General features: G+C 45.3%; 1 long non-coding RNA gene across 1 annotated transcript; it reads left to right on the top strand.

Annotated features, from left to right (window-relative positions):
• Positions 1 to 7,965: 7,965 nt before the first annotated feature.
• On the top strand, positions 7,966 to 11,980 carry LOC144139111 (uncharacterized). The gene is made up of 3 exons (XR_013316052.1): positions 7,966 to 8,158; positions 8,761 to 8,847; positions 11,913 to 11,980. It is a non-coding gene; the product is annotated as an uncharacterized LOC144139111 (long non-coding RNA).
• The last annotated feature ends 14,037 nt before the right edge of the window (positions 11,981 to 26,017 follow it).

Genomic DNA, 26,017 nt, shown 5'->3' on the forward strand with positions numbered 1-26,017 from the left:
ATGTCAACAGCAGGAACCATGTACAACGAGGCACGAAGTATATTTGCTGCAGCCGGAATGAATTTAAGGAAGTGGACATCTAGCGATCCAACCCTACGAAGTGTCTTTGACAAGGAAGGGGAGGACCTAGACCGGCGACTGAGACAAGAAGGAAAAACTAAAGTGCTGGGGATGAAGTGGAATTTCTTAGAGGACCAAATTACCTTTCCTAGCACGGCCTGGCGTTCGGAGATGGATGTCGCAGAGATAACAAAGCGTCAACTTTTACAAGCCACTGCCAGATTGTACGATCCCCTAGGACTATTGACACCCTTTTCCGTGCGAGCAAAGCTGCAATTACAGAATGTTTGGAAAGAGTCACTCACCTGGGATGATCCTTTACCCGATGGATATCGAACAGCTTGTATGGAGTGGATTTCAGAGCTGGAGGTGCTGGACGGGTTTTCGTTACCAAGATGCTCGCACTCCTTTGGAAAAGCGGAGAAGTTATCAACTCTGCACGTATTTTCTGATGCAAGCCCAAGAGCATACGGAGCAGCGGCATATCTTGTGACCACATACACTGATGAAAGCAAGAACACCCAGCTTCTAATGAGTAAAGGAAGAGTTGCACCGCTTAAGGACGTAACACTCGCAAGAGTAGAGCTTCTGGCAGCCACGGTCGCAGCACGGTTAGCCAAATACATTGTGGACAACTTTGTCGGAAAAATCAAAGACGTCAAGTTCTGGACAGACTCACAAATAGTGCTTTGCTGGGTCAAATCAAGCAAAATCAAGGACATTTTCGTTCAAAATCGAGTAAATGAAATCAAGAGGAAATCAAGTGCAAATCAATGGGGCTACGTAAAAAGTGAGGAAAACCCTGCCGACCTGATGACGAGAGGGATAAAAATGAAACAACTGCTTGCGTCGGAAGCCTGGTGGAAAGGTCCAGTTTGGCTAATAGGATCTTGCGAGAGACCGGCATATGAACCACAGATAAACAATATGGAAGAAAAGGAGGTCGCGAACATGGAGCATTGTATGCTTACGTCGTGCGATACTCAAGAAAAAGTTATTGACGTGAGCAGGTTCGGATCTTATACTAAGGCACTAAAGATCGCCGCATGGGTGCTACGTTATGCTGGGAAGTTACGAAAGAATAAAACATCAGGTCCTATAACAGCAGAAGAACTCAACAAAGCGGAATTATTTCTCATCAGGCAAGAGCAAAAAGAACTCATGCATCCAGGCGAGACGGTCAGGAACGGCGCGACAGAAAGGAAAGGCGCATCCCAATTACATGGAATCGGAATTTTCACGGACACTCAAGGTGTAATCAGAGTGAAAGGACGGCTGGAGCGAAGCGACATGAGTTTCGACGAGAAACACCCAATTGTACTGCCGAAAAACAGTAAGCTTTCTGAGCTTTTGGTACGACATGTGCATCATCAGACAATGCACGGCAGCGTCTGTGTAACGTTGACCAGATTACGAACAAAGTTTTGGGTAGTTCAAGGCCGACAGTTAGTCCGAATGATCATTAGGAGATGCATTACATGCAGGAGATTCAACGCTCGACCGATGACTCAGGAAATGGCGCCATTGCCAGCTGACAGAATCACCAAATCAAGTCCTTTTGAAGTCATAGGAGTCGATTTCACTGGACCACTGTACGCTAGAGAGGAAAAAGCACGCACTGAGCAAAAGATGTACATTGTCATTTTCACGTGTGCGGTGACGCGAGCGGTACATCTTGAGCTGATGAAGAGCACATCCTCTGAGTGCTTTATACACGCTTTTAGGAGATTCGTGGCCAGAAGGGGCATGTGCAAGACCATCTACAGCGATAATGCCAGATCATTCAAAAGGTCGGAAAAAGAAATCAATAAAATACTGAGGATGGAGGACGATAAAGTGCGTCTATTCACAACGAATCTAGGTCAAGTGGAAGTACATAGCCGAGTTAGCACCCTGGTGGGGCGGGTTTTATGAAAGACTTATAAGAAGTTTTAAGTCAGCCATCAGAAAGACCATTGGAAGACGGCTTATGACAGAAGAACAACTCCGGACAATCGTTGTGGAAGCTGAAGGGATACTCAACAGCAGACCGCTCACATATGTATACGACGACCCAAACGAACCACTGCCTATTACCCCGGCCGACGTCATAGGCGGTAGACAGAGACTTCATCAAGACCCCACAGCCGCCGAAACATGCCTAGGAGCTTTTTGGAAGAACTCCCGGGAAAGAACAGCAGCGTGATGGGAAAGATGGCAGCAGGAATACCTAGCAGAATTAAGAAGCGCAAGCTTGAAGTCGTCAAACAACACAACGATTAAGGAAGGGGACATAGTTTTACTAGGGGACAAGACACACCGAGCCCATTGGAAGCTGTGCAAAGTTGAGAAGATATTTCCAGGCAGAGACGGCCTAGTCAGGGCATGTTTGCTGAAGACACCTGACCGGCAGTTAATCAGGAGACCGGTACAGCTTTTGTACTCCATGGAGGGATGCTACAATTGAATTTCGCGGGCGGGAAGATGTAGAAAACCAAGAAGAAGAAGAAGCGAAGAAGAAGAAGTGAAGAAGAAGAAGTCACCACAGGCACGTTCCTGTTCGAGTCATCATCATGCTTTTATAGAATAAATATGTGTTCGTCGCAACGTTCCCACGGCCTCTGCGATTCCTTCGTCTCAACTGTGTCACTTCGACGCTTGCGGAAACTATCTTATCCACCCGCGCGAGCCCGTGCTGCAGCCCGCACACTGCTGACGATACGATTAAAGCCGCCGACGCCTAGATTCAGGGATACCAATCAACGATGACTGACAGTGGCTGCTGCCGATTTGAACTCACAGTGAGCCTGTCATGTCATGTTACGAGAAACACTGCCGGGTAGATCAGCTCCCTTTGGGAGTATATGATTCTTAAATTAAAAACAAAGAAGCATGCCTAATATATTACGATGTCTAGCGTAAAACTATGTTCTTGTTTACGTGTGATAGTATACTCACTGAACGCTGTTTGGTTTGAGAGAGAATTGAAACAGGCGCCATATAACAGTAATAACAATTATAATTTATTAGCACAATAAGATGGTTTTCTAGAGGAGGACAAGGCGAAGCAGAAAAACACCAGTTATCGATTGATGCATGCTCTTTCGATCACTGAAGCACGCAATATAAATGTGTTACCGATAAGATGTAGTGCACCCGTATGCACTCCTAATGAGGATTTGCGTGACACGTTACCGATGCTCGATTGATCAGCGAAGTCCAATTTTTCATGTCTACTTCTACTTTCACTCAACATATGTACCACGCATATACTTGCACAGAGGAGGACCGTAGTCAAATTCATTTATGCGAGCCTTAGGTGCTGATGTCTACGCACCAGCTTTGTTGGGGGTAATAAAATTCTGTCCTTCCCTGTGCGCCTTCGCTAATGAAGGAGACCGGCAGCTTCCATTCTCGCACGGTTTGCCTGAAATTCCTGCGGTTTTGGCCAGAAATCTGTCTCCTATAGAAACCGCCTTCGGAGCCTCTTGTGCCAATGTACATATGCGCATTCTCAAGTCCTGGTGGCATGTTGTGTATTTGTGCAAGGCAACGTCAACCAAGGATATATGTCTCCCTTCACGAGTAAATGAATTTCAGTGTGCCTATAAATTATTGAGTGGTTAATGTTGAAACAGCTGCCAAATATTAACTATAGAAGGTGAATCAAATTGCTTGCATGGGGCAATCATCATCATCATCCAATAGTGTAGAGTATTGAGACGTAATATGTATTGCATGTCGCAGTCATTGAGATAGCTGACAATATATTAAACTGAATTTTTACTTGCGACGGTTACATTTGTGCGTATTGGTTCAGCAAGCACCACCTGAGACATTCTTCAGCTGTATACATCCGTTAGAAGGAAGGAATAATAAATCATCCGCCTCGCAGTCCAATGCGCGTAAAACAGCCTTACTACTTATGCCGTCTAACCGGTGATCCCACAGATGCCATGCGAAACCTTGTCGAATTTCCAAGCTTCTATTCCAGCGTGCTCACAGCAACAAGAACGATGACGAAGTTGCACTAACAGAGCTGGGTGCCAGTAATTCTGTAGCTGGTTATGAAAGTTTCAGCTCATGCTGGTTAAAATGACCACCATTCTTAGTTTTATCAAAAATAACGGGGGGTGATAATTCCATCAGCCACTATGTATCATGTACTTAACACCACAGAACATATTCTGTGTTGAAATTCCAGCAACGAAACAAAGACAAATGTGACATTGACAGCCGTGCACTCTCATTCTTTAACAGGTCATGTTTGATACATGAGAAGTTACTTGTGCCAGCCGAACCCAATATAATCATGTACACATACATCACTACATTACTTTCCATACATACAGCACATATAGTACATTACTGTTTGGCTGTGAGAAAAAGCAAAAAGAAAAAACAGAAAAGGCAACAGGCTTATATCTTCGAGCAATAGTCGTAAAACACATTTTATTTCAGCAGCAGTAATCCCGCCAGGCCTTTAGGGAAGTTTGTAATGCTAACAGCGAGTCTAAGCTGACCAAGTTGGCGAGTTGAAAGAACGGGAGAAACAGTAGAGGAAAGGTAGGGAGGTCACTGAAAGGAATATGAGAAGAACTGTCCGGCTGGCTGCGCACTCATGGAAATGGGAATAATGGTCTTGAAAGGGAAAGGGCTGGTATAAAGTAAAAGATAAAAAATAGAGGAGACAATAAAAAAACAGGGCGGTGAAATGGCAAATACAAAGACAACACAACCGACATCAGAAAGGAACGGCATAAAAACAAGCAGGAAAAACGATAAAAAAATGACAAACCAACGGTGCTACACGCTGGTAATGCCCTATAGAACCTCTGTGTTTTTCCCTCTTATGCATTTCAATCTGCTTCTCCAAGACGACAATTGATTTGACTGCTTCCGCTGCAGTGTGTCTACAACTGAAATATGACCGATTTCTTGTGTACTTGATGTAAAGAGTGTACATAATTTTTATTTTTTCCTGAAGTGGCGCTGCTCTTTTGTGACAGGCTCTGGTGCCAAACTGACTCGTAGAATTGCACTTGTTTTGTATATTTTCTGCCCTTATACTGTCTCTATTCGTACTACTTTATTTAGTTCTGCTGCTCTCCACTGCAAAATGTTTTCTATATTAAAAAATTTTTTCCTTCCAAAAGTGCTTTGCCTTCTAGCCCTGTCTGTTTTTTGGCTTTAAACCTTTAAAGGCGCCATGAATACAAAATAAACGTTTTGTTTTATTTGAAAGATTTGGCGTTATACAGCGCCCCAGCGCTTATCCGTAAGCAAACGATGCTTTATTCACTGCGAAAGTAATCGATATCAGCTGAAATTATGATTTTTGCGCCAAAACGTGTTTGCAGGACGTTTGAAATACATCAGACGAACAGGTCTTTCAGCTAAAATAGGTGAAACTTGCTTATTGTTAGACAACCCAGATGTCGCCACCACACCACCGCAATCTGTTTTCAGCCTGTGGCTCCTTTGTGATCGTATTTAAACCTGGCTTGTTTTTTTTAATTACAAAACAATCGTTTCGTGAAACACGGTGCTCATTGACAAATATGGTACCGTAAGACACTGTCGCTTGCCTCAATCAGCCAGTGTCGTCTGAGATAACGCCAAAGCCCAGCAGTGCTGTGCGTCTAAAAGAAACATAGTGCGCGAAATACCAGTAGCAGTACGCATCGGTATTTCTATGTTTACGTGTGCTTTTGTAACTTCAACTATTTGTCCTACCATTCTTACTGATAAAAAACGAATGTGCCCTATATTTAGGCGCCAATAGCTCGTTCGGGAGCTTAAACGCTTTGCTTAAACGGCGTTTGCTCTTTCTGGCCCCCGCCAATCGCAGAGCTGGCTGGTGTGACATCATAGGTTCTGTTGCGGGAAATACAGTAGTTGGTTGCATGTGTATTCTGTTTTTTTCCTGATTATACAGCTTATATGAGGGAAGTTTACGTTAAAAGTGGTGTCATTATGATTCTAACAAGGCAATCTTTTGAATGAACCAAACTCGCATTTTGTCTTCATTGCTCCTTCAAACCTGTCATGGCTTTGCTGGAGCAAGTGAGTTCCCCACATTATTTTCCTCTTTGCTTATTCTGAGTAAGGAGGACATGTGATTTTAGAGGGCAAAGAGCCCTGAGGTGATACTAATGAACAATTGCACTACTTTCCTTGTGTTCGAAAGTATTGAAAGCTTAGTTACCACTAACACAGAATGGCACTGCATGTTTTTCATTATACCCTCCAAGTCTCTGGTGTGCTTTTGTTGAAATTTTGTTTAAGCTGCTAATAAATACATTAATTGATAAATAGATTAATTAGACCCGCTGCTGCCCGCCACCCCACTTACGCTAGAGCTTTGTCGAGGCGGCGCCGTTCTCCCTGATAAGCGACGCGCCGCGCAGGAGAGTTACGGGAGCCATCCCACTTCAGCCGGCGTGAGGCATTCCGACAGCCCGGGGGATTATTACATAGTCCCGCGCCTGTCGGCCGCCACCACTACGCCCAGGCCCAACTGGGGCCCAGGCAGCGCTAACCTAGCAGGCAACCAAAGCGCCGCGCGGGAGAGTCACGGGAGCTATCATCCCACTCCTGCCGGCGTGCCGCACGGTGTCGGCGGGCGGAACGCTTCTTGCGACCACCTGCGCTCACCACGGGCTGCAACGACATCATGCCCTCCGGGCCTTGGTCGTAGCAACCCAGCGGATATGTTTGCAAAGGAGCTGTGCCGCAGCTCTAGCGCACCCGACCCCGCCGTGTACGAGCCTTACGGCTCTAGCGGTACGGTCGCCTCGCTCGCCGGCGCGTTTGCGCCACGAACGTACACACTAAACTTTTTTACGCCCTTTTGGCCAAAAAGGGTGTAAGATAATTAAAAAAAGGGTGTTGGGAGGCCCTTACGCCCTTTTTCTTGAATCTCAACACCCTTTTTTGTAGCTTTCCACCCTTTTTGCGTGAAAAAAAGGGTGTTGACCAACCTCAACACCCTTTTTTTTGGAAGGGTGTTGAAAGGGTGGGGAAAAGGTGTTCAGCTCATCATTGATTGAGGTCATGCATGCAATATAATTTCAAAAAGACATCCCATTGTACCATCCACCCAACCTTGTCAAAAATTCAAAAAAAAAAAAGCTGCCAAATTCAATAAAAAGCAGCGGCAGCACCGACGTTGAAACAGGAAAAAATATCAGCCCTTGCTTATTACGACATCGACAGAATAACACTCCCTCTCCCACTTTTTGTTTTCTACAACCTTGCACGGAGCACAGCACAACCTTGAACTGTGACATCTGTATCATCATTCCGTCGTTCCCTGTTCCTCTCCTGCCCCACCAGCACAATCATAGCCCCCTCTGACAGCAGTCATTCTCGTCCCTCAGTGGAGTTATAAAGTACTAGCAATCACAATTTTATTCCATTCTTATTGTTAGCGACCGTAAATATTATGTACAAATGCAATAAACAAACCACCTGGTTTCTCCTGCAGAAACAACGTTGGAGAACAAGGCAGATATCAAAAGAAAACAAAAGTTGGGGAGGGAGGGGGCATGAAATCGGGCGCTAAATAAACAGACGCCAAATAATAATACGATTACTTACACAAGAACACTGCCAAATTTCATTGCGGAGTGTTATCTTACTATCTGCTGCTATTTTTAACGTTCAAACTGAGCGCCAAAAAACTCAGTTCGCGTTTTGTGTTTGTAAACTTAAAAAATATGAGCTTCTTTATTATATTACACACAAAAAATAACAAGTTACTGTTATATTCAGTAAAATAGGCAATTATTTATTGTTGTCGTTTTAATTTGTTTACGCAACCCGCTGGCAATGGCCGACACCCTGAGTACGGCGTGCGGCGGCGCGGCCAGTTACCTCCTCGAATGGTCCCGTGACCCGTCTGGCGTCGATTGTGATCTGTGGTGTACCGTCGTGCCGTTAAACAAGCGCAGTTATCAGGGTTAATTGGGTCCCTCGTCGTTTTCGGTTCTGGCTGTCGTGTTCGACTTCGCGAAGAAATATTTGAGAACAACTTTGCACCTGAAGACGGCTAATTTAGTTTGGCGCTTGCCCCTGAACGTCGCTCGCTCGTCTTCGTCTTTAAACGTCCTGGCAGGTAAGCTATCTCGTCACATTTGCCGCCTTTCTTGTCACTGGATGTCGTTTGTAGCTGTGATCGCCGCTTTAAGGATTCGTTAACAGGAGCCCGCGTGTGTGAATTGTTTAACTGAACTGGCTAGGTTGAACCTAGAGGGCTGGTCTCTAGAAAGGCGATGTGCGAAAGAACATTGTGGTGCTTGCATTGAGCGCTGAACGCACTGGCGCTCAGTAACGCAGCGGCGCTCAGTAACGTTTCCCATTCCGGAGCACTATATTGAACAGCTTCAGAGTTCACCACTGCGAACCACGTCTTACGCGTAGTTTATCAGAACGCGGGCGGCTACTCCTCTAAACTGTGCTGCGCAGCGTTTACGGCTTCGTTAATCACCGCTGTCGTTTGTGCCGTGTTGGGAATGGCGAGGGAGCATCGTTTGGGAGCGAATGTGCGCGCCTCGCAAGCTTCGTTGCGTTTGCGGCGAGCCACCTCACCATGTGTACGGTGCCGCTGTACGCGGGCATTGATTTTGGGTGAATGTTGTGTTGCCCGAGTTGTAACATTCGTGCACCCAATAATTTCCATTCTTGCCTGTGTGGTAATCATGTGTCATCCTGTTTTAGACCTCTGGACGGTCTGAGCACATCACGTCCCTCCATTCAACCGGACAAGAGCCACAAGCATTGTCAACAGTGTTTGGCCGCCAGAACGTAAGTTTTCAAACACAGTTTTGGTAGCACAGAGGGCTACCATACTTGAATAATGTTCGATCACTTGAATGTACAAGTTCTCGCCCCCGTAACAACAATTATTGGTGTTTCATGCATAACCTAACATGTAGCCACTAAATGGCAACCTTTGTTGTTAATTTCGGAAAACTCAAAGTTTTACCCAAAATCATAATGTGGGCGTAGCAGTTAATCACCATGTATACGAATTTCCTGGTGTTAGTCATGTTTACGGTGAAGCCATATTTCTTAGGTACACAAAAATGTTATTACCTTCGTAGTTTAGTCTTCGATAAAGCCTTACCAGTTCTGTTTTCAGCTATTTTTTTTATGTTTATCATGTGAATTGACAGTCCTTGCAGTCCACTTTTTCAAATAGTTATGTAACTGCCCGTACCATTTAAAGAGGCCTGATTGGGGTTCTGAAGGCTGCGATTTACGCACGCTAGTGCTGTACCGCCAATAAAGAAACATCCTTCCACAAAGAAAAAGATTTGAAAATGTAAAGTATCAGCAGCATTATTCTTAACTGGAACATGCTAATTGCTAGGCCTGGGGCTTTTCCTGAAAGCACTGTGGATGTTATGAGAGAGGAAAACCACTCAAACACATCTGTCAAGGCCGTTGCTGCTCCAAGATGCGTGCAAGCATTGAGTCTTCTGAGCAATATATACCCTTTTTTTAAACAACCGACGTGCATGCTGAACGTGCTCCTGATTGAGCGTGTGCCAGGCGCGTAGCCAGGAATTTTTTTCGGGGGGGGGGGGGGGGGCGTGGTCGACCAAAAGATGGGACGGGGAAATATGTAGGCAAGGCATCTTGCGCATTGTTTTGCAAACTAAGCTTGAAATAGCTGACTTTAACATGCGATTTGTGTATGCTCAACACTAACCGTAAAGCCCACCTTAAGGAGCTTAGATGGTGATGATAATGATGATCACCTAAATTCCCGTTCGCTGGTCTATGGGCAGACCACGGGTGATTCATTCGTCCGCAGAGCAGGTGGTTAGGTGGACCTGCGCTCGTGAGCGTGATCATGAGTGCGCTCGTGAGTGGCGCGCGGTCCCCGAAGTTTGTCGGGCGGAAGAGGAGGCCAACACTGGTTGTTTACTATCAGGATTCTCATGTTATATAAAAGATTTTCCTTTAGAAAAGGGACTTTTTCTTGTCAGCTATGAAGTACAGTCGAGCACGATTTGAAGGTTATCGCGCCAGCATCGAGCGGCCAAGCGGGCCACCAGCCCATGGTTTCGTTTCGGAACCATGAAAATCGAGATTTCGCACTCTTCGCTCCCTTGTTGGCTGTTCCATGATACAACAATGGCCCGCACGACTGACTTGCCACCCTTTGGGTTTCAAGCTGTGCATTCGTTGTTATCAAGCACAGACTTGGACTTGGTTGCCCTTTATCTACGCCGACGATAACGGAACTTGCATGGAATATTTGCTAAAGCTGGTGTTCTTTCTGCTTCGTTTGAAAGAGTAGCTTTCCCGCGACAACCTTCGAATCGCAGTGGACTGTACATGCGATGAATTCGTATATTATGGCGGTAAAGCTAGCAAACGTGCGTCTTCGTCCTTAAGTAATCGCCTTTTGTTATTTTTTGTGCTAGTAACGTGAGTAGTAAACTTGCGCTAAGCGGAACACCTTATTGCACTGCTGTTGAATGTTGAGCTTGTTGCACGTTTCTTAAATTTCATTATATTGCTATCTGTTAAATCGAACCAGACATGGCTTCAGTAAATTCTGGTTAAGCAAATACAGAATGCTGATCCTAACCAAGAGGGAGGTCAAGGAAACAGTGGAATAGTGCCAAAAAAGCAAAGCTCCGCAATAAGGATAATTGTGTAGTTTTGTTGATGTGGAGGAAATACAAGATGGGCAGAGCAATGCTTTTTATGCAGCAGAAATTATGGATCTGCAATAGTCAATGAAATGCGATGTCGGTAGAAAAATAAACATATCAAGGATTGATAGTTGACTGAACAAAATACAGCGACATGCTCTGTCATGTGATTATACTTTGTACCAGTGTAAAGACAAGGAATGACACGCTCCCGTCCACATGTAAGCCTATATGAGGCTTTTCCTGCTGTTCTGCCATTCCCCGGACGTGCTGTTCCGCCAGGGAAACAGTGGGGCTGTTTCGATCGGCTCGCGGCAAGCTCCCGGCGCAAAGTGCAGCCGGGCTGTATATATTGACAGGTACAGCACCATCCTGAGCGGGCGCAGGGATCAGACGTTGACATAGCCCTTGTTTTCAGCTTTAATTGAGCAAGAATGTCCTTAAAACTGCAGGTTCCATGCCTGCAGGTGACTTCAGGCGGTTTTTCAGGCTGCCTAAACCGCACCACAGCCTTGGAATAAAACATTATATGAATGGGGGGGGGTGGGGGGGGGGGGGCACTGGCCCCCCATCGCCCCCCCTTCCCGGCTACGCCCTTGGCGTGTGCTTATTCTTTCTTGCGTCCACCACATTCGAGTCGTCACGTTGATTTGGGAATGCTGGAATCCAGCATATGCTGGCAAGATACGAGAGCTTGAACACAACCCACTTGCCCGCAATGAGTTTTCAAAGATCTCCACCACCTGAAGGTACTGAAGTGAGATGTAAGCATTGCCTGAAAACCATACCAGATGAGGGTACCAAATCATAGTCATGGGTCTTTCTCGCCCATTTACGTGTTCTGAACGAAGAAAGTGCCATTTAAAGGTGACACGTTCCCTGCCGATTTCTGATGCCTGATTAAGTTGTGGGCATAAATTTAGCGGCTTACTCACATGTCTAACGTGTATGTGTGCTTCTTAGGAGTGAAGTAGGTAAAAATTGAAAGGTTTGATTGTAGTTGTGTATAGATTACCTACATTGTTTTCATTCCTAGAAAAGAAAAATTGAGGTAACCCTGCCAATTGTTCTGCACTGCTGCGTTTTATTATGCTTGTATGATTCGTATAACCTGCAGGAGTTCAGCTGCTTGTTAAAGGAGAAATCAACAGTGGTACAAAAAGAAGACCATCTACTAAATAAAAATCTTCACAATCGCAGGATGCCAACGGTCCACCTACCAACTTGCGTCCTGCATTGTTTCTGCTGGGTGGAGCGGCGCATGGAGAATTTTTCAGCTTCTTGAAGTTTGTGATCAAGCACTGCCCCAAGTGAAGGATGCCACAGAGGGGTCTTCTGTTTTAATGCCACAATTTCATGTGCTGAACACTTACTCGTAAGGCATTTTAAATATTCATCATCCCAGAGGGTATGTTACCTCCGTCTTGGGTGGATTGTGGCTGCAATCAGGTTATTTGTGACAGAAACAAGTGAACCACGTGGTGAGAGTTATTGAGGCCTTGTTGATTGCGCATACTTCTGAAATAACAATATCATTCAGCTGAATACTTTCTAAATATTTCAATTCGTGAACAAAATATGATAAAAGTCATGATTAGTTGTACTACAGTGCAGGAAAGAAATGCCAGCATATATTTTAAGAGCCTTTGATATTTCAGGTCATTGGCTGGTGAGCAATAAAACAGAACTGAAAATTGTTTAAAGTGAAATCAAATATTTGTTGTCACCAGTGCATGACCAGTAGTAAAAGCTATCTGGTCTCCCAATTTCAAATGAGACCGGAGATGCCAAAAAAATAAGGAAATAAACAAGACAGCTCTCTACAATAAACCAATTCAAAGAATTGCTCAATGTCTATAAAGTGGTGATTCAGGCGGGTTAGTTCGGTGTTGATGAAATACAAGCAGGCACTCGCCTGGTCAAAAACAAATAAACAAATAAAGACGTTTTGGGGGCCCTACTGGTCCCTTGATCACAATAAAAGGGGTGGTGAAAGGTCGCGATTATTTATAGGTTCGGTGGCGCAGAGTGCGCATGTATGTCTCGGGGAGATTACCCCGCGACCGGTTAATCGTGTTTTTAGTTGATTGAATATGCACTGATTCTAAAAGTAGTCGTGTCGACAGGCGCTTCTCTGATGCTATTATGCTTGCGGTATCCCAATCGATGACGTGGTCAGTAGCCAGCTGATGATCCGCCAAGGCATTTCAGCTTGCATTGCCTTTTTTGACATCGTTCTGGTGCTATTGAATCCTTTAAAAATTTCCAGTTTCACCTATGTAGGATGCGTCGCAATCCTTGCATGGAATTTTGTAGGCAACTCCGGGGAATCTTGATTTTTCTAAAGGGTCCTTCACGCGTACGAGCTTCTGCTTAAGCCTGTTCGTTGGCACGTGTGCAATTTTAACGCCATCTGTGCCAAACACCCTTGCAAGAGCTTCACTGATGCCTTGCGTGTAGGGGACGGCAGCGCGTTTTTGCCTGTCTTCTTCAGGAACCCTTTCGGAGGAGGCAACTGAAGCCCCCAATTGTTGCGTCCTCACAAGCTTTGAAGGGTAGCTGTTGCTACGAAGGTCCTTCCTTACCACGGCTAGCTCTTGCTTGCGCAGACCAGGCTCAGAGCAGATTCATGATGCGCGTGAGAAGAGTGCAGCGGCGACAGAGCGTTTTTGGCCTATAGGATGCGCAGAGTCGAACCCTAGGTATCTACCCGTGTGGGCTGGCTTTGGATACACAGTGGTTGTAAATCCTTTGGCCGACCGTTTCAGAAGTACGTCGAGGAAGGCGATCTGTCCGTTATTTTCCTGTTCCATGGTGAACTGGATGCTTGGAACACAAGAGTTTAGATGCTCAATTAAAGGCATTACGTTTCGGCGGTGGATCACACAAAAACAGTCGTCTACGTAGCAGACAAAAATCTTAGGGTCGTCTTGTACGAGTATAGCGCAGACTTTTCTAGAGCCTCTAAGGCAATATTCGTACAGACTGCTGAAACGGAAGCTCCCATGGCTGTTCCAAACCGCTGCTTGTAACATTCTACGTTGAAAACAAAACATGTGTTCTGCAGGCCAAATTCCAGGCAAAATTACGCGGTCCGGAGTTGCAAGGATCTACTCGACAACGATGCATCTCTGCCTTCACGTTCGCCAATTGAGACGCAAGACTTATATCGTCTCCTGGAATTTGGCCTGCAGAACACATATTTTGTTTTCAACGGACACTATTACAAGCTGCGGTTTCGAACAGCGATGGGATCTTCCGTTTCAGTAGTCTGTGCAAATATTGCCTTAGAGGCTCTAGAAAATTCCGTGCTATGCTCGTACAAGATGGCCCCAAGATCTTTGTCTGCTACGTAGACGACTGTTTTTGTGTGATCCACCGCCGAGACCTAATGCCTTTATTTGAGCATCTAAACTCTTGTGTTCCAAGCATCCAGTTCACCACGGAACAAGAAAATAATGGACAGATCGCCTTCGTCGACATACTTGTGAGATGGTCGGCCAAAGGATTTACAACCAGTGTGTATCGAAAGCCGGCCCACACGGGTAGATACCTGTGGTTCGACTCTGCGCATTCTATAGGCCAAAAACGCTCTGTCGCCGCTGCACTCTTCTCACGCGCATCACGAATCTGCTCTGAGCATTGTCTGTGCAAGCAAGAGCTAGCCGTGGTAAGGAAGGACCTTCGCAGCAATGGCTACCGTTCAAAGCTTGTGAGGACGCAAAAATTGCGGGCTTCAGTTGCCTCCCACGAAAGGGTTCCTGAAGAATACAGGCAAAACCGCGCTGTCGTGCCCTACACGCAAGGCATCAGTGAAGCTCTTGCAAGGGTGTTTGGCACATATGGCGTTAACATTGCACGCGTGCCAACGAACAGGCTTAATCAGAAGCTGGTACGCATGAAGGACCCTTTAGAAAAATCAAGATTCCCGGAGTTGCCTGCAAAATTCCATGCAAGGATTGCGACGCATCCTACATAGGTGAAGTTGAGAGCATGACGGAAACCCGTCTTACCGGGAGGGTACATTAGGAACGAAAAAGAGACGCCGACCAGTCCAAACAAAACGTACTGACGTTTCGGCTTCCAGCACGGAAACCTTGTTCACAATAAATGCATCACCAGAAGTGGGTCGTTTAAGTGGGCTTGAATAATGGCTGCAAAGAGCGTGCGCAGATCGGGTTTAGATTTCAGTCGTTACGATTGACCGTGTTAGATGTGGTCTGAATGATTAGTGATTCCAGATGCAGCCGTGATGCGGTCACTTTTTCTGTAGCGACGATTCTTGCATTGTCCCAATCAATCTTGTGGTCATTCACGACGGCGTGGTCGGCTAAAGCATTGTTGCGGACGCTTCTATTCTTTACGTTACGTGCATGCTGCTGCAGACGAGTCTTAGAATTTCCTGATTCTCCGATATACACGCCGCTGCAGTCTGCACAAGGTATCTCGTATACCACACCGGGGAAGCGCTCCTTGGGCAAGCGGTCCTTGACTCCCACGAGCTCATGGCACATCTTTTTGGATGGAACGTGGGGCACCTGTCGAAGTTCTTGCACCAAGTTATGGCTCCGCTCGTCGGTAAAGGGACCACTCACGTTCGTAATTCTTTCGATTTTGTCGAGAAGACTCGCAACACCGTGATCGAGAAAGACGACTTGATGGTGTCCTTCGACGTGAAGTCCCTTTTAACGAGCGTTCCGATTGACCTGGCTGTCAACGTATGCACCACTGCTCTCGAGGCTGGTGAGACGTTGCCGGGAGATCACCGATGGATGTGCCAGAAACACGCAGGCTTCTAGATTTTTGCCTGAACAATACGTACTTCGTCTTTATGGGCCATTTTTACAAGCAAAGGCAGGGGACTCCAATGGGTGCCGCTATTTCGGTCACGGCGGCGAACCTGACCATGGAAGCGCTGGAAGCACGCGCGCTAGCCTCCTTTGTCCCTCAACCAAAAGTGTTCTTGCATTATGTCGACGATTGTTTCTGCGTCGTTCAGAAAGACGCGGCGAACAGCTTGCTGGCCCAAGTCAACAGTATGGAACGTGCCATTCAGTTCACGTCAGAAGAGGAGGCCGATGGCAAACTTCCCTTCCTGGACGTCCTCGTGTCTCGGCAGGGCCAGAGGCTACGTTTCAGCGTATACCGCAAGGAAACGCACACAGGCCGCTACCTGAACTTCAATTCCGTGCACCCCGCTTCCCACAAGAGGGCTGTTGTTAGCACGCTACTGCAGCGTGCGAAAAGATTGTGCTCGAAGCCCGAGGATGCAGCGATGGACACGGCAAAGGGGTGGGACGACCTGGCTAGCTGCGGTTACCCGAGGCACTTTATAAATGCAACGGAAAGCCAACTTACCCGACGGGGACAACTGGACGTCCCTCCTGCCCCGATGAAGAGAGCTCCTGTGCCCTACCTTCCAGGAACAAGTGAATGTTTGGCACGTGTCCTACGGGAATATGACGTGCAGGTGGCCCACGTTCCAGCCAAAAAGATGCGCCATGAGCTCGTGAGAGTCAAGGACCGCTTTCCCAAGGAACGCTTCCCCGGTGTGGTATACGAGATACCTTGTGCAGACTGCAGCGGACTGCAGACTGCAGGAAATTATAAGAATCGTCTGCAGCAGCATGCACGTCACGTAAAGAATAAAACCATCCGCAACAATGCTTTAGCCGAACACGCCGTCATGAGTGACCACAAGATTGATTGGGACAATCCAAGAATCGTCGCTACAGAAAAAGTGACCGCATCATGGCTACATCTGGAATCACTAATCATTCAGACCAAATCTAACACAGTCAATCGTAACGACTGAAATCTAAACCCGATCTACGCACGCTCTTTGCAGCCATTATTCAAGCCCACTTAAACGACCCACTTCTGGTGATGCATTTATTGTGAACAAGGCTTCCGTGCTGGAAGCCGAAACGTCAGTAGGTTTTGTTTGGACTGGTCGGCGTATCTTTTTCGTTCCTAATCCTACATAGGTGAAACTGCAAATTTTTAAAAGAATTAAATAGCAATAGAACGATGTCAAAAAATGGCAATGCAAGCTGAAATGCCTTGGCAGATCATCACCTGGCTACTGACCACGTCGATTGGGATTCCGCAACTATAATCGCATCGGAGAAGCGCCTGTCGACACGACTACTTTTAGAATCAGTGCATATTCAACCAACTAAAAGCATGATTAACCGGTCGCGGGGTAATCTCCCCCAGATATACATGCACACTCTGCGCCACCGAACCTATAAATAATCGCGACCTTTCACCCCGTTTCATTGTGATGAAGGGACCAGTAGGGGCCCCAAAACGTCTTTATTTGTTTTTGACCAGGCGAGTGCCTGCTTGTATTTCATCAATAAATCACCCTCCCCTGACGAGTTTTGTCGAACCTTGGACTCTGTTAGGTGTCAGTGGGTTTACACAGCCAACTTGTGGGGACGCACATACGCTCTTAACAAATGAGCTACGTGGTGGCTATGCACTAGCCATGGTTCTTATTAGTTGCCTTGATGAATATGATCTTCTGTCGCAGTGTTTTAGGTAGCTCACTCGCACATTATTCCTTTGTTTTTAGGACATGGTGGAGTGTCCAATGATTTTTCGTTCTATTTCTGATTTTTATTGCAACTGTAAATATGTCAGGATTCCCGTAATGAGTTTCTGGCAGTAATAGAGCACTAATGTGTGCATGAAGGCAGCCTAAATAAAAACGTTAGCTGCCTTGCCTTTGCTTAGAGGGGCCATGCAGACAACACACAAGTTTCGTTCATTCGACAGATTGCCTCGTTAGAATCATACTGACACCATTTTTAACGCGCACTTCACTCGAATAAGCTATATAATTAGGCAAAAGGGAATGGCCATGTGACCCACTAGCTCATTTCCCACAGCAGTACCTATGGTGTCATATGTCCCCAGCTGTGTGATTGGCTGAGGCCGGCAAAAGCAAACGCAATTGGGGCAGGCCTTATAAACATGCCGAACGAGCTATTTGCGCTTAAATGTAATGCATATTCATTTTACAGCAGTAAAAATGGTGCAGTAAACAATGAAAGTTACGAAAATACGCGTAAACATACAAGTATCGATGCGCACTGCTGTTGGTACGGCGTGCACTATGCTTGTTTTAGCTGGACAGCACTCCGCCGCTTTGGAGTTGGCCTGCACGGCACTGGCCGATTGGCATAGGCGATGTTGTCTTACGTGACCCTGTTTGTCGAGGATACCCCATGTTTCACAAAACCATTACTTTCTACAGTAACGAAAACAAGCCAGGTGCAGACGCGGTCAAAAACAAAGCAATGGCAAACAACGGTTCGTGGATGAGTATGGTAGCTCCACCTTGGAGGACTGATGGCTAGCAAGGCTGCAGACCCGAGTGACGCAGTAGTTTGTTTGATTACACGCACTTATGGCTTCATTGCTTACATCCCAAAAACACACGATATGGTGGGAGAATCAGACTTTTAATTTAAATTAATTTCTCAGTGAATGCAGCATCATTTGCTGCTGGTCAAGTGGTGGGGGCACTTATAATACAGGAATTATGTCGAACGAAACGAAATTCTATGTTGTCCCAATGGCCCCTTTAATGCACTGTATTGTATTTTTGGTTGCTGTAGTGATGTAACCATGAAAAAACCGCAGTAGACAAAGTTAATGTCGGCACTTTACCATGCATTTTTTTGTGTTTGATGGAAACAAATATAATACTCTAACGAAGGACTTTATCCGAAGAGCGTTCCCCGTTACAAAACCTACTTGGCTCCTTGATTAGAACTGTCTATGTTTGAACAAGAGTAATACTAGTTCTACATATAAACAATTTTTTTGTTTGCTGCAGCGGATCAGAGGCTAGGGCACAAATAGGGGGTAGGACAGCTAGATATCTGTTCATATTTCGCCGGCTTGCTTGGGTGTGACAACTGTATCTAGTTGTCAATTCCAATTTGTTGTGGTCAGTTTTTCTCAACTAAATTGTAGCTTTTTTAAAGATTATGGTATGTTTTTGTGGGCCTAAAGGGTTGCCTCATTGCATGTTTGGCCTATGTAGCGTTGAAAGCGGATATTTTGCTTCAAAGTGGAATGTCGGCCTAGCATCATGGTCCTTTGGTTGCTGCTCACTTTCATTCATGCCATTATTTTTTATATTATCACTTAAAATTAAAAGTTAACCAATCTGCTGTCATTTTAATTTTGTCACCTGCTTTATACTTTCTTTTTTTCCAACTGTCTGTAAGGAGTGACAATTCGTCTTTTTATGATGCCAAGGCGTCGGACTGTGCTAGTTGGTACATGTTTGAATGGATGAAAAACCAGCGGAAAACGCAGGGTACGGAAGAGAACGACGGGATAAGCTTGTCCCGTTGTTCTCTTTTAACTGTGTCCTGTGTTTACCGCTGGTTTTTCATCCATTCAATTTTCATGAATTTGTTGAACAGTGATTAGTTTAAGTGGTCAAGCAATTTTTGACTTGAAGGTTCCCTGTAGCATTTATATAAGTGCTCTCTGCTCTTTTTTTACCCAAGACCCCATTACCAGTCTTAATAAGATTGTCGTTTGTAGACATGAAGTTGAAATAAATATTTGTTTGCATTGCTTTGCATATTTTGAAAGAATTGCTTGCTCACTTTCTTTCAACCCTGTTTCTTAATCCTGCTTAAAGCATTTTTCCATGTTTATTTTTTTTCAGAACCAGGAAGGGTGCTCATCCTCGGTTCTTGCTGAAGCACCAGTATCTGTACTTCACACGTGAGCTTTGAACATGCAGTAATTATGGTATGAAACATTTTACCAGTATTAGCTTGCTTTGTAGATGTCAAAGCTCTCGACAGTGTAGTACATTGTCTGGTGTAGTGCACAATCTCTCTATAACAGCACCCGCTGGGTGCTGTTGTAGAGAATAATTTTGTGGCTATAATACTTGAGATTATTTTAAAATGTACATCAAATACTAGTAAGAATAGCTCTCTAAATTGGTGGCCATTTTCCTGGTGGAGGCAGAAAGTGAAAATGCCCATGTGTGGAGATTTAAGTCCACAATAAATATCCCAAAGTTGCCAAAGCTAATCCAGAGACCTCCTCGCGGTGCACTTAATATCCCATGTGCAGCTTTGTGTAAAAACAGCCAGAAATGTATGATCAATTTAAATTGATTGTAATGTTTCTAAATGCAAGTATTCTAAGTTTAGGCTGCCTGATTTAGTAAAACATTTTCTAAGAATTGCATAGCTACAAAAGGTTTACAGAAAAGCTTTCATTGGTTATGCACCTTCTCAGCGAAACAAAAATGTCATTAAGAAAAGCAGAAAAAAACCTAAATATGGAAAGTAGCAACACTAAAGCTGCTAATAAAACAGATGCTAAATGTTTTATCGATGATATTGCTGATTTTACTTCTAGTCAAGTCTAAAAAGGGCTATAGACGGGTTTGATGGTTCCCATGACGCACCTCGTAATACTAGACGAAACTAATGGGCACTGGCTGTTGGCTTTTCATTTGCAACATCGAAAAATGACCCCACATCCACCAGCAGGGACATAATGCAAGGCACCATGAACAAGCTAGACTCATGATAAAATACTGCTATAACAACAATGGTATCACATTTAAACCAGGGAACTCATAGGCATTGTTCTGTGATGTTTACAGTTCTTGGTATTGCTATGTGGGGTCATTTTTCATGAAGCAAAAAGAATAATGTAAAATAAAATAAGTGGCAGTGGCGACCCAACTTTTATGGGTAGAATAAAGCCACAGTACGTAGGGAAGTATACATATTTTATTTGGTCTGCCTTAATATTGAGCTTTTCTGCTCAGCTCAAGAATAAGGCACTAAACTTTGCGAGTAGCTACCGTGATTGGAAGTTTGATGCAATGCTGAGAAGCCGAGGGTTTTAATGTTCGAATAACTTTTGTGCAGTTGATCTGTTGCACGCCTACTTGCTTTCACTGCATAACACGTTTATGCTGTGCAATGAAGCTCGAAGGATGTGCGCTGCAGTTTAGCAAAATGAACATAAAATTCAATTTTTAACACCGTTTCGAATAATCAACATCCTCTAATGATACAACTTCTGTACTGCGATTTGGCTGTAATATTAGACTTTATAAATGGATGTTTCAGAAATCGGTGGGTCAAAAAGTTAAGGTAAATTATCAGCTGACATTGAGCTTTAATGAAATGTCTCATAGAACGGAGCTTGGAAAGCACGAATGTTTCATACCGTAATTGTGTGTCATACTGTGCCATATGTGGCTGCACACCTGCAGCGCCATTTGTGAACCGAGGATGATGCACCCTTTTTGTACCCCTTTAGGTGGGTGCTTTTGCAGGAAAAGCTCCTACCTATGATATTTTGGGCAGAAAAGGGTGCTCCTGCGGCGAAAGAACCCAAGCACCCTAAAGGGTGTGCTTGGATTCCGGCGGTACTTGTCCGTGCTAAGCGCATGATATGGTTTGGACATTCCAAGCTCTAGCCCGCCGAACGCAAAGTAATGCCTTGACTCCAACGCGAGTGCTTTTAATAACAACTTTGATGACACCACTGTTGAGAATCGGTTGAAACGGAGCAGGCGACGCAAGTCGGTGTTATATTTTTCTTCGGCGTGCGGCCGCAGTGGCACGAGCCGCGCGATCAGCCATGTTCGTGGCTATTTCAGTGTTGCCAAACGAAGAAATTGACAGCTAAACTTTTTAATGAATACCGGCTATAGGATGGGTCAAAGATAAATGTTCTTTATAGTTCAGACTGCTGTGTCCACCTCATTGCATTCGGAGGGAAGGAAGTTCATAATTGCTTGTATCTTGATATTTGGTATGTGCTTGGCTGTAAAGTTTTAAGGGAAGTTGCCAAAATGTTTATTAATAGACACCTCAATCATAGTTTATGGTTGTGAATTAGTTTTAGTCTCAGGATTCATGCACAGAATTTTGCAAACATTCTTGTTTCTTTTTTTGTGTTGCAACATTTACTGTCGATTGTAAAAGTTTGTTCGGAAAACGTGGTTTCATTCGGCTTGAGTCTCAAGATTTTTGACACAAAAGAAATTGTGCAATTTATGGTCAATAGAACTTATAAATGTGGTTGTCTGCCTTTTAAAAAAGTTGTGACGACAAATACCAATACAAGTTCTCTACGGGTGCACATCACATGGGATAGTTTTTGGAAGCTACCACCAGAAAACATGATTGCAATTGTAGTGGGGGTCCAGTTCTGTCTAGTTGTATCACTTGAATGCTAATGTGTAGTGAGCACACTGATAACGGTTTTCAGTGGTCCCTCTAGTGCACCAATGTTGTGATCGTCACGTGCATGAAATTGTGAAGTTCTATTATTTCTTCTTTTTTGGTTCAGACTACTACGTTTTTTTGTGTGTCATGTCAAGTTAACCGATATTTCAAGATATCCGAGTTTGATGCCGCGAAGGATCACTGTATATATAACTTAAAATTGTGCCATTAGTCATAAATTGTTGCATTTCATTTACTTACAGAGCCTCCAGACATACACCTGTCGCCATGAATTGCATTAGGACACCATGGTGATAGGTCGCAAGCCTCCAAGGCTATGGTGATGACATGCGCAACACCATGGTACTGCGCATGCCATCACCTTTAAAAAACGGTGTGAGGATGCTCAACACCCTTTATTTAGGGTGTTGAGCATCCTCAACACCGTTTTTTGAGCTCAACACCCTTTTTTTGTTCTTACACCCTTTTTTCGTCCGTACACCCTTTTTTTACGAAAACACCTTTTAAAGGTGTTTGCCATGGGACAAGGTTTTTACACCCTTTTTGGCCAAAAAGGGTGTAAAAGAGTTTAGTGTGTACGGTCAGAATTTTCTCGCGGTCAGGTTCCACTCCATTGCAGCTACCAAGATGGCCAATTATTGTTACTTAGCGGTGTGCAGAGTGAGATTTTTTTAGTTGAACTGAGGGTTCGTTCGTCAGAAGACATCCAGTACATTTGGCTAGTAGATAAAGGTGACTGTCTCCACTGGGGGAAAGAAAACGACGTCTTCTAGTAAACAAAGTCACATAGACCGATTCAAGCCATCTAATAGAGAGTGCATCATGAGCTCGAACGTGACTGTCGCATTGCAGAAACAGAAGGGCATCACTTTTAATTAACAGACACCACCTGGTGTTACAAAGGCAGTGTTGTGTCGGCCGGTTTCTTAAATAGCAACCAGCCTGTATCCGCACCGGAGTTTGATGAACAAGAGGTTTTTGCGCACTCAAGGCAATCAATCGCGCCATCTCATACAAGGCACACACACACATATTTGAGCTGCAGTAATCGACTGAAAAACGCTAGCTGCCATCACTTTTCTGGTTACAACGACGGGTGCAGGCGATGTACTCAAAAGAATGTTCCACTACATTTTTGCCGAGCGTGATGTCTACTGCTTCTTAGGTGATCCTTTGTAAAGCACGAGAGAGAGAGAGAATAAAACTTTATTGAAAAGCATGCAGTTTCTCTGCCCCAACCTATTCAGGTGGAAGCTTGGATCGACGTAGCCTTACGTCGTCTCGGCGGCGAGGCTAGCGTCTTGCGGGTGTCGGCTTCCGGCGACTGGCCCCTTCAGTAAATCGGCCCATCCGGTCGCTGCCTTTCGACTGCCGCCAGGATCGGCTGGACGGCCTTGTGTTGCTCTTCGTAGTCATTGGATGTCTTGGCCGCGGGACACACGGGGAGACCTTCGATGAATGGGGCTGCCATCGCTGGTGTTGATTCGAGATTTTAAAGTGGTTGCCCTACGAGGTGAATGCTTCTCAACATCACAAATGGCCCAAGAAGGGGGCCGGAAATGTAGAAGCTCATTGCCTATGCAGGTTTTTTAAGTAAACAAAACTGCTCTTAAATGACGGCACTATGACGGAGGAGACAGGACAGGCGCAGCCACTCGTGCGTCAGACCTGCCTCCTTTGTCATGTGCTTTTACACGCAGTTTTCTGCTTAAAGGATGCAACACCAAAAAACCCAATAAAATGTCATCCTTATGCGGATGGTAGATCGGTGGATACCTTGGGAGCGTAATGGTCGTCGGGCATTGGAGTTGTTTGATGGCTGTTGGAATGATACAGGTTGTCTTGAATGGTCAGGGGTGCAACTTGGTAGTCGTCGGTACTGGAAGACAAATCGTTACAAGCGACATGCCTTTCGAAGAAGCTGCACTGAGGCGTCAAACGTGCGTGTCAAAATGCGTAACTATAGTGTGCCGGGGCGCCACATTGGGTGTGAGGGGCATCTCAACTATAGGGGAAACATAGTATACGCCACCTGCAACAGGGGGCTCGGCATCCATGGTGCGTAGGCACCAGTGTACGCTAGTAACCGAGTGTCATCCGCGGAAACCAATCGTGGATTCGGTTCAACGTCGAAGGGGGCGCGTGAAGAAGTGATCTCGAGGTGGACTAGGTCCTCTAAGCAGTAAATTAGGCAGAATATGTGGGAAAAATCAATACCGAAAATGATGTTGTATAGACACGGGTGTAACACTGTGAACAAAACGTTTCTTGGCCAGCGATGCCGATGCGGGCGGCCCACACTCGAGCAACTGAAGGCCTACCAATGTGAGCGACACACAAAGCAGGGAGTGGAGTCAGTGCATTACAAAATACGACGCCAAATTGCAGCTATCATTACAATTTCCGCAACAGTTTTAATGAGTGCCGGGACGCATACGCCGTCTTCGTGTACTCTCAGAAAGGATGTTGAGCCGGTATCGTAAAAGAAGAATTCTGGGCATGGGTTCAAAATGCGCATCACTTATGCGAGCTGTATGTCTTGGTTTCCCAGAAAATCAACTTCGCGGATTGGAACGGCGGCTAGAGAGTGCGGCTGTGAACGGCGATGTTTCCGCAAGCGGGACTGGCGGTGCTGTGGAGATGGAGAAAAGCTGAAGCGGTACGTGGTGTGGACTTTAAAGCGTATTGTGGCGTATACGTATTCATAAAATGGCGAGGCCTAGGGTAAGAACCAACAAAGAGCCGCTGGCGAGACGAAAACGAGCAGGACGGGCAGGAATCGGTGACATAACCAGCCCATTGGCAATTAATGCAGATTGGCCTATCGACCGCAGCGTGTCCTTTCAGCGAGTTTTTTTTTTTTTTGTCGGAGGCTGAGGACGGCTGAAATCAGTGCGCGTCTGGGAGGGGGCCCGCTGGAGCGGAAATTACGCCAAGTTACAGATCTTGTGGAAGAATGCCTATCCTCGCATTCACATGAAGCATGACAATCAAGCTAGGCGCCTTGGCCAGGTTAACCTAACCAGTATCATTAAAGTCTGTTCTCTCTCTCTCTGTCTCTGAATGGGGCGTAGCATATGCATACAGCTCTCAGCCATGTGTTTCGACAGCGCCGGAGCCATGGGCTCCATCTAGCGACGTGCAACCTTAGTTATGTTTCTCGCTTGGGAGAGGGCCAGCGGCAGCTGCGAAGCAAAGCACGGCGAAAGCGAAAGGTCTTAACATGACGACGTTAAAGGTGTGTTTGCGAGCCGGCACGACTGCGGGCCGCGCGGATAATTTTTGCATTCTCGTAGTGACAGCCTCTAATATTGCGTTGACACTCGTGCAGTTCTTTCAAACGAGGATGTTGAAAGCGACATCGCCAATTCCTCTCAACGCATCCGCTAGCTTTTTATCTTCAGACATCTTTAGACATGAGAGAACGTTCTCAATGTACGCAAAATACAAAGCAGTTGATGTCAGCTTTCAGCACCTACTGGGTTAATTACGGGCCCTCCGAACAGGTGATGAAGCTTCTGCTAGCCGACGTCCCAGCTTGTCAGTTCGGCATCAGGGGTCTCGTACCAAACCTTTGCTGTGCCCTTCAGGTTTGCTCGCATCAAGTTGTCATCCCAGGCATATTTTATTGTATGCGCTTCTTACGGGCTGCGTTTCATACTTATGTGGTAAAAAAAACGATTATTTTACAGTTTGATTTATAGGTAGAAGGCATTACACAAACGAAATTGTCGTAGTGGTTTTATTTTCTACGGCGAGTGGTTATTACAGATAAAATTTTATCTAATAAAGAAAATTACCGTTCCTGCGTATTTGTTTATCATCCGGGGTATAGAAATATAGGCTTGGCTTGCTTTCAATTATATTAAGTTATGACAGGTACATTTAAATACCTGTTTAACTGTAATTTTTTTCGTTTTCTGGTGAAGAGCACCAGAAGAATGATGAGGAAAACCGCTGCAGACATAAGCAACTTGGACTGCCAATGTAGATTGTACATTACATAACTGCAATACGTCATTTAAAGATTCGCAAAAACGAAAG

This window comes from Haemaphysalis longicornis, unplaced genomic scaffold (assembly GCF_048455015.1).
Source record: "Haemaphysalis longicornis isolate Haplotype H1 unplaced genomic scaffold, Haemaphysalis longicornis Haplotype H1 scaffold_5, whole genome shotgun sequence".
Classification (NCBI taxonomy): Eukaryota; Metazoa; Arthropoda; class Arachnida; order Ixodida; family Ixodidae; genus Haemaphysalis; species Haemaphysalis longicornis.